This window comes from Ptychodera flava, chromosome 4, assembly GCF_041260155.1.
Source record: "Ptychodera flava strain L36383 chromosome 4, AS_Pfla_20210202, whole genome shotgun sequence".
Taxonomy (NCBI): Eukaryota; Metazoa; Hemichordata; class Enteropneusta; family Ptychoderidae; genus Ptychodera; species Ptychodera flava.
In genome coordinates, this window is record NC_091931.1 from 43,107,271 (window position 1) to 43,126,272 (window position 19,002).

The 19,002-nt window shown below is 38.7% G+C and overlaps 1 pseudogene; it reads left to right on the forward strand.

Moving 5' to 3' along the window:
• The first annotated feature begins 1,176 nt into the window (after positions 1 to 1,176).
• On the forward strand, positions 1,177 to 16,499 carry LOC139131869 (sodium- and chloride-dependent glycine transporter 1-like; annotated as a pseudogene).
• Positions 16,500 to 19,002: the final 2,503 nt, after the last annotated feature.

Genomic DNA, 19,002 nt, shown 5'->3' on the forward strand with positions numbered 1-19,002 from the left:
AGACACAAGAGAAACTATTACAAGTGATATTTTTTTAATTCGCCGACTTGAACCAAGTCTATGTGTATGTGTGAGTGGGGAGCATGCACAACCTTGAACCATAGACCCTCGAGAAAAACGTAGTTCTTATTGTGGTATATTGCAGTTTCTGCGGGGTTATCATCATGGATCTCTTTTTTACACCCATATGAAGTTATACACTGCATGACGTTCAAATAAAAATATGAAAGCAAACTCCTATTGTGGTTAATAATGAACAAGTGTGTAAGTCGATATTGTGTATACATGGTACTAGACAAGGACTTGGATACCTTACACCGAAAATCTGACGAACAGTTCATTCCTTATTCTTAATTTCGTGAAATAGGTCGAAACGTTTCGTATATGTTCTTGCATGATGCTTTGTGTATAGCTAATGTTGTGAAGTCATAGACGACGTCAATGCATTGAATTATTAAAAACATTGTTGATACATTTTAACATATATTTTACATCACGGCGCTAACTGCGTCACGCATATGCAAATCAGACAATGGTTAATATTATGGTGATCACGCATTCTGTGGCTGATCTTGCTGAATACGCTGACAGTTCACTGATTAAAAAAAAAGCCCGCAACATTCTTTTTGAAAGGGTCTTTGTTTTTTCCACAAAAGGTTTATTATTTAACTTTCATTGAACGTTGTCTGCACCTGTAACTTGTATTGAAAAAGCATTTACAAGCAATTTAAGAGGTATCTGCGGCAGCGCTTATCGTGATCATGCTGCTGGCACCCAACAATCGCGTTCGGAAGCAACCGTTGTGACAGTACAGACACTAAAATAACATTAAATTTCGAGATAGGTATTGAAACGCCTCGCGTGGTGACCTAAATTACAACAACAGAAACACTTCTTCTTGCGAACACTGCGCGTGTGTCTTACCCAATACTGTACGCGTTCGCGCGTTCTTTCATCACACCGCGCCAGCACACATTTTTCGAGTAGCTTGTTTCCGTGAAAACGTTCCCGCTTCTTTTTTGCTTCGTGTGATTGGCGAGTCATTAGTTACGTCACTCGATGAAAGGAAGGGGGCGGTGTCTGACCATATACGCGCGAAACCTTGCCGCTGACATTGATTGATGACTAAGCTCATTACGGCCGGGGCAGCCAATGAGCGTTGAATAGGTAAATTACCTCTCAAATGACACTGACTCATTTAATTTGCAAATTGCACCCCACTTTGTTGTGGTTCGTGTTTGGCGCGATTTCGACAATTTGTGTATACACTCTCAACGAGACAACATTGCCGGTGTTTTCATCCATAGCTACGATGGTTAAATCAATTCAGTTTGACAACCCTGATACTTTCACTGAAGAGAAAAAAATCGGGAACGATTTTGTAAGTATTCTTAGACATTCTCTCAGTCTCACTTTACCTTCTACGGCAAACGACATACATGGAATGGAAAACGCCGCATGGAATGCCGACTGGGGAATGTTCACCCGGCCCCGCCATAGTTGACCGGCTCCCAACATAAATACTAGCCTATGGACCTAATTTAGTTCTCTCCAGCACCCGTCGCTGTCTACCGAGGGCTGCCCTTTTGCCGTCATGTGTTATTTTCAGCTTTCAGTAAAACCATGTGGTCTTTGGGAAGATTTTATTGTAAAACGTTCCCATATGCTTCAATTTCAGAAAAATCGCAGTGTGTACTTTGTTATGTTACATTACGTTTGACAAAAATGTTCACGAAATGAGAAACCATTGTTTACAAATGTAATTGTTGTAGTCTTTCAGATATAGCAATGCATTTTGTCAATGTTGGATGTTTCGAACGTATAAGTGTCGTGAATTTGAAATTTGAAACATTTCTACAGGAAAAAAAATTACAACCTTTTTCCGATAGAAAGGAAAACCATGCGGTGGCCATGGCCCATCATTATGTATGTATAGTTGTCATGTGACCGAACGGCGCCCACATTGATGGGCGGGGCTCAGCTGTCAGAAATGTACCATCCAATAGCTAGACGATTATACGGAATGTTTGTAAATAAACATTACCATGCACACGTGCTTCTCTCATGGACAGTGACACTTTGTTGCTGTTCGCTTGGGCGTCCATTATTGTCATGGGAAAATTTTGAGCAACGTAACAGGAAGTTTTTATCACGCATCTTCTCATGTAACTGATGTCAGGTATTCGTGGAATATAACCAGGATGAGGATGTGTAGGAAGGATAAAATTTCATGTTATTTCCTAAATGAATTATCGATGACAGGGTGTCTCGTGTGTCGCTCAGTGGTCTGTTCAAGTATGTTTTGATTCAAGTTACGACCTGCCAACTCAAATATTTCAGTTCTGCACTCGCAACTCTCTATTTTTGTAGGTCTCATCTAATTTTATACCATATACCAGCACAGAGGGCATACTGATATGTTTTGAGACAAGGACGCCCGTCCTTACGTATAACTGTCCAAAAGACAAATTTTTACCGTTCTTGGTCAAGAAAAGGTCGAAACATCTGTAATTCAATAAATGTCTGCCGTTATTTTTAAAAAGTGCGTTGCCCATATGGTCCGGCCCTTTTTACTACCATGTGGCTCCCAAAATGCCTAGACTTGACTGCCAAAGGTCAGACGTGCAGTGCTTGTATTATTGCTAAGAAACAAAATAATGGCACGCTGCCAAGATCACGAGCAATGGCTCACCGGCTATGGAAATCGTCTGCTCCGTGTAAAACTTGAAGCTTGTCTCACATATTAGCCTTGTTGATTCGACAATTTGTATGTTTTCGTTAATATGTCAATAATGTTTTCGCAAAGGTTTAATTGAAACCAAGGGAAACCGTGGTCACGAAGATGTCAATACTTTTTGACAAGTCAATAATATTAAACATTGATGACAGACGTTTGGCTTTTCAGGGTGTACGGTCACTCTGCGTGGGTTCATCAATGTTAGCCAGTTTTGTATACTCACGTGTTCCAAAATACTTCTACCAAAGATACCGAGTTGCCGCTTAGTACAAGTTGCTCAACGATATACTGAAGCCGGACACTGAACTCCGATATGCGGTCTCATAAGAAACTTTGGTATGCATCTATAGACCTTGGCATAGTTCGCATATCTCATGTTGGCCAAGCTGGCTGTCAAGGGTGAGATATAAAATTATGATATTGCATCAGCTTTTCCGTACGTAAGGTTGTAACTTCATGGATAGATACATAATTACTGTAGATGCCCCCCCCCCCAAAAAAAAATAATAATAATAAATAAATAAATAAACGGCACAAGTGATTTATTCGAAACAGCTCAATCGAAAATAAAAAAAAACTAGAAGAACACAAATTGTTTAGGGTTTTAGGGTCACGGACTCGAATAGTTCCCCGAGAACTATTTCTGTAATCCTCACCAGATTTAAGCTTATTTTTGTCTTCTCTTTCGCACATGTATACATTTTGTCTAATATTTATGGTGAAATAAAATTCACTTCATATTCAAATGTACCGGACCGAGGATGATGTTAATTTGCTCGTAAGGTGGGTCAAATGACATGAAATAGGCTATTTACACTAATTACATATATATAGCTGCTTTACATCGCAAAAACTTACCTGCTCAAGTTCAAGGTTTGTACTCCCGAGTCCACGTGACTCCCGTACTAAAGTGTTTCACAAGAAACAACAAAATCTATTTATTTTATAACCACATACTTAGTTGAATAGGTGTGAATTCTTTATTTACCCAACAACAACAACAAACGACAGCCGGCCATTTACAGATGAGAAAATGTAAAAGTAAACAAACTCCAGGTGCATTCTCAAAGTTCACGTTTTGGTATTCTGTTATTTCAGCAAGATTGATCAGTAAGTACTCATAATATCTAAAATGAATGTAAAAAGTTCAAACTCAAAACGCTGATGATTCACCCTCTCTCAAATGGGTGGGGGCACTTTAGTTAAAACCAAAACAAGAACCCCGCAACCCAGTGATAAAAGGGCTTCTTTGCATCACAAATAGATGGGTGAGGAATTCAATGGGGAGGGGTATGAAGTAAAATTTACTGCGGTTTTGCTCTTATCTAATGTTGAACAGCTTTTTATTTCACGTAAAAAATTAACAAAGCTTATTTTATCGAGTCATAAAAGCAAATGGAAAAAAAAGTGCCTTTTCGTACTATCACAAAGTTTTTTGCCTGATCCGGCTATGATACGACGCATTGACCCGACTCAGTAGGCCGTTTTCCGTACAAGACGCTAGACACGCGGAGACATCCGTTGGTTTTGTTCTTGGAAGGAAAATATCCTATGCGCTTTCTGTGCCAACTCTATTTTGAAGAATAGAAGTAGCCGATTACTGTTTCCGGAACTTGGCGACATGATGAACGGAGATTTAGTCAATCTCACGGATGAAGGAAGAAAGCTAGAGGTAAAATTATGTCGCTGCCATAAAAGACAGCGTGGGAAAGTTTCCCGCTTAACGTGTCCGTTAAGCGCTCCACTGACAGTACAAACGCGTGAAAACGAAGCTTTAGCCATCGAGTATGTTACACCTGTTGTGAGAACTAACAACGGTGTCCTTGAAATCAGCGGTCACAAAGATGTACTAGCCAATCATGGTGTCGATAAGAATATTGTGAGATAGATATGCGACATGTTTCAAAAAATGGCCAGTTCGGGTTCTTCTTTGCCTGCCAGAGAAGGGCTGTATTGTGCACATTCAATAGAAGCGACTGAAGAAAAAATTTAACCCTTGTTTGGCACAAACTAAGCTGCTGTGTTGTAGAATTCAGTCGCATCACAAAAGGTTTGGCCTAAAGTTCAATAGCGGAGGCCTGTGCACATTATGGGTATCACTGTGTGTGAACCTCGATCGGTCCCTCGTGAACGTGATCAAAATACAGATCATTTTAGTGCGTTTACTTCTGCCGTGAACTCCTGCAGGCCTGAAATACCCTGCGTAAATCCGTGACTCAGGAATGTGAATGAAATTTTCCACAAACAAGCATCAAATTTAGTTGGCCTTCCTCGACCAGCTTGAAGGAACCACGATAGTGTTCAGTTGTCATTGTAATTTAATAAAGCTTCAATAGCTCGGCGAAAACCCCCGGGTTTGCTTCCTAGCCGGCCCGCTGGATACAGACCGGCCCCTCTATGAATCAAGCTGATTTGCCTCCGTAGAGCCAAGGGAAACTTTTCGCCAATCCCAAGTGTCATCACCGCCAAATATAGGCATGTGTTCGTCAGACATTTATTTTTTTCAAATTGTTATGCGAGGACCTTTCTCCCTTCCTTTAAATAATACAGGTTTGAGAGGATTTTATGGCTGTTATCTCGTCGCCCTAATAATATTCGAAATTTATGAAAACTTTTACATGTAAAGTGGATTGGAAATATCTGTACTTGCCCGTCCGTCGAGATTTGTCGCCCAGGTTCGCTCCAAAAACAAAAATCTTTTTTATGCATGGCCTTGCAAGTTGGAAAAAAGTAAAACCTCAAAAATGTCGGGAGAACTTGCAAGTTAGTTCACGAGATATATGTATGGTAAGTTACACTGGGTGCAATGCCGTGTGAGTTCGACCTTGAAATGCCGATTGAATCCTTGTCTGGCCAGCAGGATACTTTGGATGCTGCGAAGAAATGCCATGGATAGTGTAATTTATTGCCGTCCTGTGGGTCCGCCTGAGCCTGTGTGCTAAAGTTCATGTTGGGTCTGGCACCCGTCTGCTTTTCATATTCCAGAACTTAAAAAAACACTCTAGTTTTAAATAATCTACGCCCTTTGAGTAAAGTTTGACTGTATATGCATGGCTCCATAGCAGAAATGCTGTGAAATTATTTTTCGATGCTCTGAACGCGTCCCTCGACTTGTCAATAATTGTTGGTGTTTTGCCAGATGTACCGGACGCTTCGGTCAATTCCAAGTTTGGAAAATCTTTTGGAATGGCGGACTCGTTTTTTTTCCTAACCCGGTCCCGCCCGGCTCGGCCACGTGCTCAGTCACGCCTCATGCGAATGAAAGCGTTGTGGAGATCTGTGCCAATTAGCATAGCGGTGCTTTCACTTTGTCTCAACGACCGGACATGAACGCTTAGAAGAATGCCGGTATTTGCATTTAACGGAGTCGTAATCACCGTCGTATTTCCACCGTAGTATTGTTGTCACAGCGAATATCATGTAATATTGTTACTAGCATGGAGCTAGCTTCAATACTAGTGTCACTAGTATTGAAGTTAGCTCCTCTGATCTATAGCAGCAACGCGATATATACTGGTCGATATAGCCGACAAGGCGTGTACTAGTTTAGGTGCACGAATTTCTAACATAATTCTCATCTTCAATGAAAGAAGAGGCTTATTCAGTTGAGTGGAAATAATGCAACGCTTGTTCACTGCCGTTTTGCTACCTACGAGACACGTCGGCATGGCATTGAGATACGATTCATTCTATTATAGAGTCCAAAAAGGAATGATAGTGACACGTTGACTTGACCTACTTTCATCCAACCGTGCGGTCGTTTGGAAGGTCAAAATGGTCTCTTTAAGGCGTTGCTGAGAAAGGGTATTATTTCATGGGTTGATTGCCACGCATACCCACTACAAGCCCCCGAACAAAAGTAGGACGGCTGTGTTGGCAGTCTAGCGGTATATATAATGCTCTCACATTTCATGATCGCGATGGCAGACAGGCCCCGTTCAAGGGAGTTCACCTAGTTATGTTTTACTTTGGGAGTCGGCCCGGCCCCTCTCAGCAGTAAAACCGTGGCAGCTTACAGCTACTACCTCCATGGTTTCGATCACATTTTATTTAAACCGTTGCTGACACGAAATGATAACAATTTAGTCTGGGTTACGAGTTATTTTAACTCTTGGTTTTTTCATGAATTTTCTACTTCCCCATACGCTAACATATCGTCTCATTCACCCTGTACAATGAAATTTACAACGAACACAACACATTCCTTGTCACGATGCATAGTTTATTTGTTTCTTGAATGGAAAAACACGCCGTGATCTGTTACAATAAACTAGTAATTTTACTGACGAACGCACATACAGTTGCAAAGACGGCAAGGGCTACAGACGAGACTTAAGTACTTATGGGATCGGTTATATCCAACTTGAAATGATTGCTATCCTTGACATGTACATAAGTACAGTCTTTAGGGAGCCATTACATACCGTTGAGGGCGCACAAACCAGCGAGTTCGACTAGTTGTGTATTCACAGTACTGTGGTAGAAAACTTATCCAATATGCATTTACGTATTTTCTATTTCTTTAGGACAAGAGTAAGGATAGTGTAGAATTGAACAACCTCCTTGATGCCAGTAAAGTCAGTCAGTCAAGTGAAGAGCCGGAAAGAGGAAGCTGGGGTCGCAAGGCAGAATTTATCTGCTCCTGTTTGGGATATGCAGTTGGTTTAGGTAATCTGTGGAGATTTCCGTACCTCTGCTATACCAATGGAGGTGGTAAGTAATTGCATAATACTGACAGCAACTCTGTTTATAATTCAGTGGCTTCATTTTGGGAAGACCAGGTCTATGGAGCACATCTCAGATAACATGCATACACAGTTTGTATGTTTGGTTGGGCCATTGAATAACATGAATACGAGTTAAAATACTGTTTTGTTTCTTTTCTTCACTGACTGTACATTTGATGGTCTTCAATGGAATGTAGGACACTTGCCAAAACAGACTAGGTGATAGAACTTAATTTAAGGACTTATTTGAATTTTATTATTTCATCTGTAAATGTACTTGCAGTGATTTCTGTTTTTCCACCCTAACATGCCATTTCTGCATTTTTCTTACCACAGGGGCATTCCTTATACCATATGCCATCATGTTATTCTTTGTCGGTATGCCAGTATTTTTCATGGAATTGAGCTTGGGACAGTTTGCCAGTCAGGGCTGTATCGGAGTCTGGAAATGTTGCCCCCTGTTCAAAGGTAAGCTAAAAAGCAAAGAATCTATATCCTTCAGTTCTGGTTGAATTGTGACTTTTTTCCTGATACAAGAATTTGTTTTTTGGGTTTGTTTTCTTTGAGCAATGTCACACGTATATTGGTGAACTCATGTTTTCGAGTCCCATGTGAATAAATTGCATTGCTGTGGCAGGGTCTTACCCACCTTGTAAATCTTTTCAGCCCCCTCCCCTGGCCCTGCATAAAGGTTCATCCATTTTATCAAGCAGGGGTTTCTAGAGTATGGTGACGAAAATGATAAAAAACACCTATCTTTGCGACAATGTACTGCTTGTTATTTCTGCTTGCAGAGTTTGTAAACGAATCATAAATATAAAGAATCTGTTCTTACCCAACCCTTTTCAGGAATTGGTTATGGTATGGTGATACTGAGCGGCATGGTTGCTATCTACTACAATGTCATCATGGCCTGGGCAGTGATTCTACACCTTTGCTTCCTTCTCCGCACTGCCCAGTCTTCCCTGGGTCGGGTGTGGACATACATGGAACACTGAGAATTGCTACGACGATAGAGACATCAACGCAACCTTGCCCTCTGTAAATGATACAAATATCACAGTCACCAGTGCCAGCGAAGAATATTACACGTATGTATCACTTAAAATATAACAGTATATTGACAACTGGTAAACCACTATAGCCGAACAGAGTAAAATGTTATATATGTAAATTGCACATTTTGGTAGGCACTCGCTATACCCATGACTAGTTATATTACATACTTTTATGTAGCTCTCTCGGCAGCCTCCTGTTAGAGATATTTGTCGATGGCGTGTCAACTGACATGTTCTATCCCTGTACTCTCTCTCCTTTACAGACGCTTTGTCCTCCACCAATCGCCCGATATTGGAGAATCTGGTTCCATTGTGTGGTTCCTGTGTCTGTGCCTTCTCTTTGCCTGGCTGTTGGCGTTCTTGTCTCTCGTCAAGGGTGTGAAGTCTGTCGGAAAGGTGAGTACATTGATTGGGAACGGAAATCAATCATGGTTTTAAAAAAATAGTGTGAGTGTTACAGAGAAAGGAAATTCGCAATTGCTGCAAATTCAAACATTTTGTAACAATTGCTCAATGTCACAAATGTCAGTATGCAGTACTTAGTATACAAATTCTATTCAGTAGTTTTGATGAAAACAAAGTTTGCATTCCAATATTTTGTAGTAGTTTTGATATTTCGTAAATCTGACAGTGCCAAAATAGAATTATTTTTCTCTTTTAATGATATCATATTTTTCTTCCCGTGATGTGTTTGACAGGTTGTGTATTTCACTGCAACTTTCCCCTACATGGTGCTGTTCATCTTATTTATACGGGGAGTGACTCTTCCGGGTGCCTCCGAAGGTATCAAGTTTTACATGCAACCTGATTGGTCCAGCCTCCGAAATGCCAGGGTGAGTTTCTGGTTGTGCTAATGCCAATTCTTGATACAGTGAAACCTGTCTAAACTGAACCCTGTCTAAACTGAACCCTTTTTCCCAGTCCCATTCCAATAGAACTCAATGTTAAAAAGATCTCTATAAACCAAACACCTCTCCAAACTGAACAATTTTCTCAGTCCCTTAACGGTTCAGTTTTACTGTATAATTTACAATTTTCTGTGAAATTCCTCTTCTAAAGAGAAAGCATACTTTCTGAAAGCATGCTTTCCAATATCTTTTCTTCTTTCACTGGATGAGACAAGTTTCTATATTATCCATTGTTGTGGCTGAAAGTTTTTTAATTGCATGTTTTCTTTGTCATCAGGTGTGGAAGGATGCTGCTGCCCAGATCTTCTTCTCATTGAGTGCAGCCAACGGTGGACTTCATGTCGTCTCAAGCTATAACAAATTTAAGAACAATGTGTACATGTGAGTAAAATCCAGCTACGCTCCCAATTTATCAGACCACTGTCCCCTCTGATCAGACTAAACTAAATATTTTACTTTTTGAAAATCATTCTGTAAATTGTAAATGTTAGAGGGATGGAAGAAGGAAGTTGACATCATAGTTACGAAGCAGAAGTGGAAGTTGCAACATAAATCCAAACTTCTCCAATGAGATCTGGTGACAACTTCCACATATTGCGGTGTCAACCCTTTTCCTGCCAAGTTCATATGTCACCTTCAGGTCAAGTTAGTTAAAACTAGTGAAGCGTAACATGTCTAGTCGGGTATGCTGCATTGTAACCAGAAATTGAAGATTTGAAGGCCCTGAATAATTGAGATGCTGTAAATATTATTTTTAACAAACAAAAGCTGCTGTAACATACCAAACCAAACCGGTGAAAATGTGTATTATTTTGGCGCAATACTGCTGTTTGCTGACTGTGCAGATGGGGAAGTGATCTTGTGTGGCAGGAACAGGGTTAAATATGGCATTATTTAGTTAAAGACATTGCTGATACTGGTACATTCCAATTGACGGTTTCTGAAATTGTCAAACTTTGCAGTCCGCTAAGTACTTCCTACTGTAACAAACTGTCAACCAACTGAAAGCAGTGTTTCAGTAACATTACCATAACGGTGAGCGTCTGTCTCCCCCCGTATTACAGCCTGACCTAACTTTCTCCGTTTATCTCTCTCTAGGGATGCAGTTATTATTCCACTGATGAACTGCGGCACTAGTGTCTTTGCTGGGTTTGCTATCTTCTCCATCCTCGGTTTCATGGCCCACGAAACCGGCAAGAAAGTCAGTGAAGTGGCTACCTCAGGTCAGTTCCCCTTCTAATACTTTGAAGGTCAAACTGCATTCCTAAGAATGAAATCCGAAATGAAATTGTATGAGGGTAAAATTCCATTGGAAAGTATATTCATGCATATGTTTATACTGCCATCATGTTTGTCCATGGAAGTACTCATTAGTGGGAGAGTGACATTCCATTCATTTGAAGGTGTACTCCAGGAATTAGTTTTAGAATGATTGGGAAAACTTGCAAGGAATCCCATTCAGCAAAATTAAATAAAATTACACAAATCGTGTAACGGCACAAGTGATACTTGGAAGCAGCAAGAATTCCCCTTTGTCATTCAGTAGGCAGAGTGTGTGATTAAAAGGGCAGTAGTCAATCCCCTGGTCCTATCATCTGTCCTTGTTGACATTCAGTATTCATAGAGTGCTATTCCTACGTGACAAATTTGCAACAAGTTGGTTATTTTGGTTTGTAGATGAAGTCGATAACTAACCTGCCCCTTCCAAGACATCCTGGAAGTTGACAAACAACGTGTCTTTACTTCATGTTCATGTTGTGACATCTGGTCTTGCATTACAGGTGCTGGCTTAGCCTTCATTGCATACCCAGAAGCGTTGTCAAGACTACCAGCATCTCCATTCTGGGCTATCATGTTCTTCATCATGTTGATGACCCTTGGTCTTGGTTCACTGGTAAGTTGAAGTGACTGTCTCTTCTCACAAAAAAATTAAAAGAATCCATGACAAGTGAAATACCTGTAAAAACCTCTAGATTTATTACGTCAGTTTGATTTGGAATCTGTACCACAAACTACCTCCCACACCAGATTTGAACTATTCAGTATTATGCACTGCTTTTAGTCGGTGAATGACGAGCGTTTTCTCTCTGTAGGTTGTAATGGTTGAAACCGTGGCAACTTCACTCAACGATGACTTAGCTGTCATCCGTAAATTTATCAAGGATCGCAGATGGATCTTAACCGGCACTATTGTTCTCGTATTCTTCCTGCTTGGACTTCCACACGTTACCGAGGTAAATATAAAACCAAATGTATTGCCAGTTTCAAACAAAATTGTTCTATGATATAAACTGCGATGTGGAATATTTCCAACAGATTACGTCTTTTTATATCCATTCATTTCCTCAACCATGCGTGTTACGTGATTTTTAACGTTGCATTCTTTGTCTTTATCCATATTTTAGGGTGGTATCTACTGGTTGTTGCTACAGGATTCCTATGCTGCTGGTTTGTCTATGATAATTCTTGGTCTTGTAGAACTCCTTGCCATCACATACATTTATGGTAAGCATTGATTATCCTCTGCCTTCCACAGTCTTGACTAGCAATAGAATATCCAATGCCGAGACTGCTTTTGTGTATTCTGTACGTAACACTACTCACCACGAAAGCCATGAAGAAAAGTTTGCTTAACTCTGTGGGTCTGTATTGGAAGAATAAGACATGAGTTATTCTTTCAAAGCAATAATATTGTATTAATAAGGGACAGCTTAACAGCATTTTTGAATGTGGTGGTCAAAACTTGGGGAAATTCAAAGAGCAAAAATAAAAAAAAATTTAATCGTAGCTGCATGGACATGCAAGTCGGCAGCATAAAAGGTGTAAATTTGAGGGAAAAATAGTGCAATATTGAAAAAAAGCAAATTTAAGGGAAGGGGGTTGAATGTGCTGACAGCCTGTTTTGAGATCTATTTGTTATTCCCAAAAGTATACTAAGTAAAATATTATTGCTATTATTTATACCAGCAAGTCTTTTTTTTCAACTTGATAGACTGTTGTCGTGTTGAGCCAATGGCTGTTTTTACACAATGCCAAATCATCACTCCATGTTTCTGACTTCATGTATCTTGGTTTATAGTGGAATATATTGTTCATTGATGAAATCTTAATCCAAGTATTTACCACAATGTGAACTGGAAACGCTTTAAATGTACATGAGAAACACTGACCAAAACTCACTATTTTATTTTTTCTGCCAACAGGTTACAAAAACTTGCTGGATGATGTAAGGATAATGGTTGGTGACAGGTCACCCCTGTTCTGGAGAATGGTTTATATCACAGCTGTCATTCCCATGTTTATTGCACCTGTTCTGCTCGTGGTGAGTCAAATGTTTAAAAATTAGTTTTGCACATTTTGTCAATTTCTCTAAAGGAGGTCAATATGTTAAATGCAAGTACTAATACTTTGTTTAGTAGAGCCAGTTTTCATGTCTTCTCACAGTGATTCACAATCAGATTTAAATCCACAGTAAAAACCTGTTTGTAATGAAAATTTTGTGTAAAAAATGACATTACTCTGTATTTCTTCGTTGAATTTAGATGATCAATGGGGAGGATGGCACAATCCAGTTTTCAAACACGATTTGTAATAAGTTTTCTTCATGTAGACAAGGATGACAGTAGTTTTGCACCTTTGTATGTGCAGACATCCATACATTGTAGCAAATCATTGGAATTTAAACTTTCATTTGAATAAAATTGAGACATCTGTGTCTGTTACAGTTTATCCTGTTCTATTTCCTGGTGGACTACAAACCAATCACCCATGGAGACTACATCTACCCAAGTTGGGCTGACCCCGGTATCGCCTGGTTAATGACCTTCGCCTCAGTGTCATGCATTTTCTTCTACATGGTTTATCACCTTATCATCAAAGAATCAGGATCATTTATTGAAGTAAGTATTTGCCAACACTTACATCTCTCTGCCTGAAATGTATTCTAAAATCGTCATACAACCTTTAACGATGGGTGGGTTGGTGCCATGTTACTAAGACTGGTTGGCCTCAGAAATTACGAATATTTTATTGTGTAAAAAAGGACAAGTGTAAGGAAAGGTTCATGTAAAATTTGGTCTCATCATTAATCACCTTCAATGGATAACCAGATTGCATGCTCAATGTAACTCTGTACTGAAAATGATGTCATGTGTCAGCATTTCAGATGTTAATTTTCTTTCGTTCTTCCTCAATTTCAGAGATTAAAGAATTCCCTCAAGCCAACCAAAGATTGGGGTCCTCTTAAGGATTGTGACCGCAAGATTGCAGGAAAGAGATATAACAAACTACATGAAGTCTATATTCTGTAATTTATCTGAAAAAGAACAAAAAATTTTTTTCCGAACTGTCTTTTAAAAATCGAAGTTTTTCATAATGGGTCTAAATTATGTTGTTGACCTTTCAAGTAAGGACGCATTTTGTGAAGAGTTACTGCTCAGATCAGGTCCTGAAAATGTCTTACCTTGGAGAAGTAAAAAATATTTTTATTTATGTCAAAAGAGAGATGGATTCACATAAAACGTGATCACGTATTGAAGTTCTTTTTCCACAAAATACCTGAAGAGTAGTTTATTGTTAAACTGTTGAAACTATTGCCCCATTCAAAAAACAGTATGATAATACTTTTGACATTTAAAAAATTGAGACTGATTCAAATGTCGGACAAAGACAAGAAAAGTAGCCATTGTCAATTTTTTTAATATGTTAAATTATCTTACTTGCCTTCTCAAAATGCCCAGATTAAACAAAATAAAACATTGGTCGTGAAAATTTCATGAGTTAAGCAAGTTCAAAAATATGCAATGACAGGGTAGTTCAAGTGAATCATAAAATTCTTTCACATCACACCAGTGGCATCTTTATATGTTTAAAAATCTCAAAAGTACTGAAGCATATTCTGTCGTAGTTTTCTGCTTCAAAGTTCTGACGTGATCTGAGAATTTCACACCGAGAGATGTGTGTGTTCATCTGCGCGGGTTGGATATACCATGCATTGTTTCATCGCGGCGTTCTGAACCACTGCCAAGATAACACACTGCTTGTGAACAGGAAGAATAATCTGATGAAGGTTTATCGGTAACTTGTGAATTTATGAAAGCTGTGGAATTGCCGGCTTTGTCTCAGTCTCAAGCCTGAAAACGTATGGCTGCTTCTGCCATTATCACTCCACCGCGAGACTGCCAGAGGAGCAAATTATTTGGTGAATATTAGCAGCTTTTCTGGTTCAAAGTTTCGCAGAGGTCATAATTCATGCAAGTTCTGCGAATTTCTTCCAACGCTGGCATTAGCCAAAGCATGTCTGTTAGGTGACATGAGAACAGTGCTTGCAAGTGGTAGAACACAGACGCACAAGTATATGAAGCTAGTATTGAGTTGGAGCCCGCCATTCAGTCTTTGTGCTCATTGTTTAAGCCAAAGCCGAGGCATTATACATTGTTGTATTTTGTTACTCTGCCATAAACCATATCGGAATATGATGTATTTGTACTATAAAGTGAAGTTTTTTAATGGGATGGGGAGACACTATGTTGAATCTGTCTGAAGAACTGTAAATCCTTCGTTTAGTCGCTGTGTGTTGTGATTTGTTCTCTGTCATGTTGGTTGAATGATTACATGCAATTGCCAATGCAAATTGTAAAATGGGAACCGAACATTTCAATGCAACAAATATGTGCGTTTCAGAGTCGTCTGTGTCACATCGTATCCAACTTCAATACCTGTTTTTTTAAGGAAGTTGGTTTCTTGAGTGCTGCTTTATAAATTGCAAACTTTCAATGCAACGGGAGGGTATGGCATAGAGATAGAAAATTGTATGTTGTGCCGATTCAAAATGTAGTTTCTAGTGACAGTTTTGAACACGTGGCAGGAACAAATGTCTGGTCAACTGTTTGTTTCTATTTTTGTTTCAACCTTTGTACTGCCATGTTGTTTATTTCTTTTTTTTTCTGTTCTCGATATTGACGCATAAATACTGTGTCTAATAATTTAACCCACTTTGTAGATGCATTATGGGATTTTCTTTGTTGCCATAGCTTTTGTGGTTTCAGCCAGTATACTAGAAGGCCTTTCTTTGCGTTTTATTTTTTATTTGCAGTTAAAGTTATTGAAAACGGCATTTAGTAGTGAAAACATGTATATGTAGTAAGAATATTTTTAATTTTACTGCACCACACAGTAGTTAACACTTTTTGACATGAACCTTCAATTGCTGTAGATCCTACAAATATAGGCATTGATGTAAATATTTGAATTGAATTCTGTGTACTTTATATGAAATAGCTTGATAAGACTTCGACTATTTATTGTGTGTGTCAGATAGTAGGTTCAAGACAACCTGCCATGACATTTTGGGGTTATCCAATATACAAGAACACAAAGGGGCATTTGTGACTTCATCATCTGAAACTGGATATAAAAATCACCATTCCAAGATTATTAACATCTTCCAAGATATGTCACACAAGTTGACCATGTTGAACAAAATGAAAACATATTTTGTAGTGAAATCATTATTTGTAGAGTATTTGCTTTTGACATTCTAACTTCAGTCTCTGAAACAGAAAACTGTAATGCAGCTACAATGTCAAATGTAAACTTTATCCACTGCAGTGTTTTTCATCTTGTGACATTTGCCATGTGTTACGTATCAAACCATTAAACTGTGAAATTCGCTTTCCATTCTGAATCGTTCAGAGGAAAGTAATCCTAGCCTTAAAAGATTTGATCTCAAAAGTTTTGTAGAAATTATCATGGCGCACAAATGGGTTAAAGATATTGACCCATGAAAACAAGGTCTTTGTGTATGTTTTGAAACGAAGAAATTTTGCATTGTAATTTCTTAAACTCAATTTGGACACTAAGTGATGGATTATTTTGTACGACTCCTACAAACACAGCATCAGTATTAATTTCCAATATATGTAAATTTTAAATTGTTAAACGGACACACCAATGACACTGTCACAGCATACCATAAATTACCTCTATTTTTCCACAAATGAGATTGGGAAACTTCTTGGTTTACTATTAGATACAATAAAAGTTTCATCATGTAAATACTTGAAAAAAATTTTGCTTTCTTTTCTTTTTTGAGCTCACATTTGGTGTATGTTCAAAGTGGGCTTGTGTATGGTCAGCTTGTGGCGTCTGTGATATGTATGTATGTTTGTCCATCGACATCTAATACTTGAAAACTGACGCACCACCTACTATTTTAGTATTTGACATACAGGTACATCCAAGGGTGGACATGCTAGTGTGGAAAGTATACAAATGCACATCAATTTATTTTGTCATCCAATCCAATTGCCATTTTGTTCGAAGTCATAACTTGAAAACGGTCAGAATGTCATGGAAATTGGTTCATAGCATATCCACGGGAAGATCTGGATCTCATTAGTTTTGGGTGTGTTGGTTGCAAAATTAATGAATTCGTGCAATTAGCTAAATCGCAAGAAATGCCAAACGAAATTTGATGTAATTGTCCAGGCACTCAAGCTGTTCTATGATGTTACTATGCTAAATGTTTGGAAAAGGGGTGTATATCAACATTCTATGCACTAAATTTCATCGGACGTGAGGTGTGTTGGGCTTATGTACATGTTACAGTATGCAAAATGTTTGATAAGTGTGATTATTTGTTCACTGGCATATTCAATTATTTCTCTAATTAAAACCCTTTGAGCGCCACAAGTCAATTTTTGTCACCTTCAGAAAATATACTCCAGTCGATTTTTGTCAGATTTTGGTCAAAATTTTGATAACAAACTGTAGCCGATGAAATGTGACGTCCATTTGGTCCAAAGTTATCAAAAAATTGCACAAAAATTCATAAAAATTGGCAAAATGTGGCAGTAAAATTTTGGTGGGAAAAATTACAGCACTTAAAGGGTTAAACCACATATCAGTACAAGTAATGTATCGATTTTGACCAGATCCCTACTGTATGTTGGTCATACTTAGGTGTACATATGCTGTAAGTTTGGTAAGCACAACACTCTGATTATAAACTTATTTGCATATCTAATGAATTTCAGTAACCAGGCACTATAACAATACTTGAGGCATTGATTTTGACTAAACTCATGCTATTTATTAATCATACTAAGGCCCACCTATTCTGTAAGTTTGATAAGCACAACATAATGATATATCCATGAGCTCATTTGCATATTTAATGAATTTCTGAAATTAAGACATATAACATTGATCATCATTTAATAGGTCTACCTATGCTGTAATTAAATAGGCCATACAGCTAGCAATACTGGGGCAATGGTTTTACCGAACATGTGCTATGTATTAATCATATCATGCCAATAATGTCTTCGTTGTATTACAAGATGGCGGCAGTGTTCCAGGTCTTGATTCTCTGTGTACCCTTTTGCAAGGCACAAAGAAATTCTAGGATCGATTTCAATAAAACTTTGCACCAGGGCACGGTCCCTTCACAATTTGGGGAGGGAGTTTGACTAGGGCAAAGTACCAGGAAATACAGATAAGGAGGCGCGGTGGTCTACAGACTCAGCACCCCCAAAATATCACATGATGGCAGGACAAATTGACCCAAGTGTACAAGCGCGTATGGAAATATACTTATTTCTGTGCGCTTTTGCATACGTTACATTGTGGTATATTCGAATTTTGGGTTTAACCGATTGGTTTATGTGATATGATTCCAGTATGGCCGCCTGGCGATCAGTTTGTTTTAATTTTTGTCTGGCTGGAGCCATTACTCAGATATGTCAAGACCAATGGCACAAAGGCAAGATGCGATGACATACAGCTATGACTAATATACCTATATACTTACTAGTCACACATTGTAAAGGCTACATTATTTTAACTTTTATTCAATTATGTCTAATGCAATCTACTACCATTACAGGTGGGGGACTGTGTCATTTACAATGACGTGTAACTTATATTTTTCAATCTAACGACTTGTACATCCAGTTTTAGTCCATGGTCAATAATACTTGTATATACATCATTCAGCAAGTGTGTCTTCATCATCTAATTTGCATTTGAAAGCAAAGTACCAGTATTACCTGTGCGAAATGTGCTGTGCGCAATGCAATTGGCTGGTTTTGTTAAGACTCTTAGAGGTGAGGAACTGTTCAGTACTATGTGACCTGTTCGAGATGCTTTCGAGATGCGTTTGTATTAGACATTTTGAATCTTCTCTATGTCAACCCCTGGTGTTTTCGACTGATCCAAAAGTTACATGCAAGATTGAACGAACCCCCGGGGTATTTATGATAGGGCTTTGTATGCCGTTAGCCATTACCGGTCAAACTGAACAGCCGAGATTGTACTCACACTCTGGCGAAGTAATCGCAAATGAACACAAAGAGAAATTGTACGCATGTATATGTATGAATGCGCACCTTTGCATGACCGAAACGAGAAGTCAAATGCGAGCAGAAGTATACCAACTAAAGGAAGCGAAACAATCATCCAATGTACACAAAATTCGCCGTAAAATGTTTAAATTTGGTCTTGTAACTTTGTGACTTCTCTACACGGAAAGTCTCAGTCGATGAATAACATTACTTTTAGACAAAAAACTC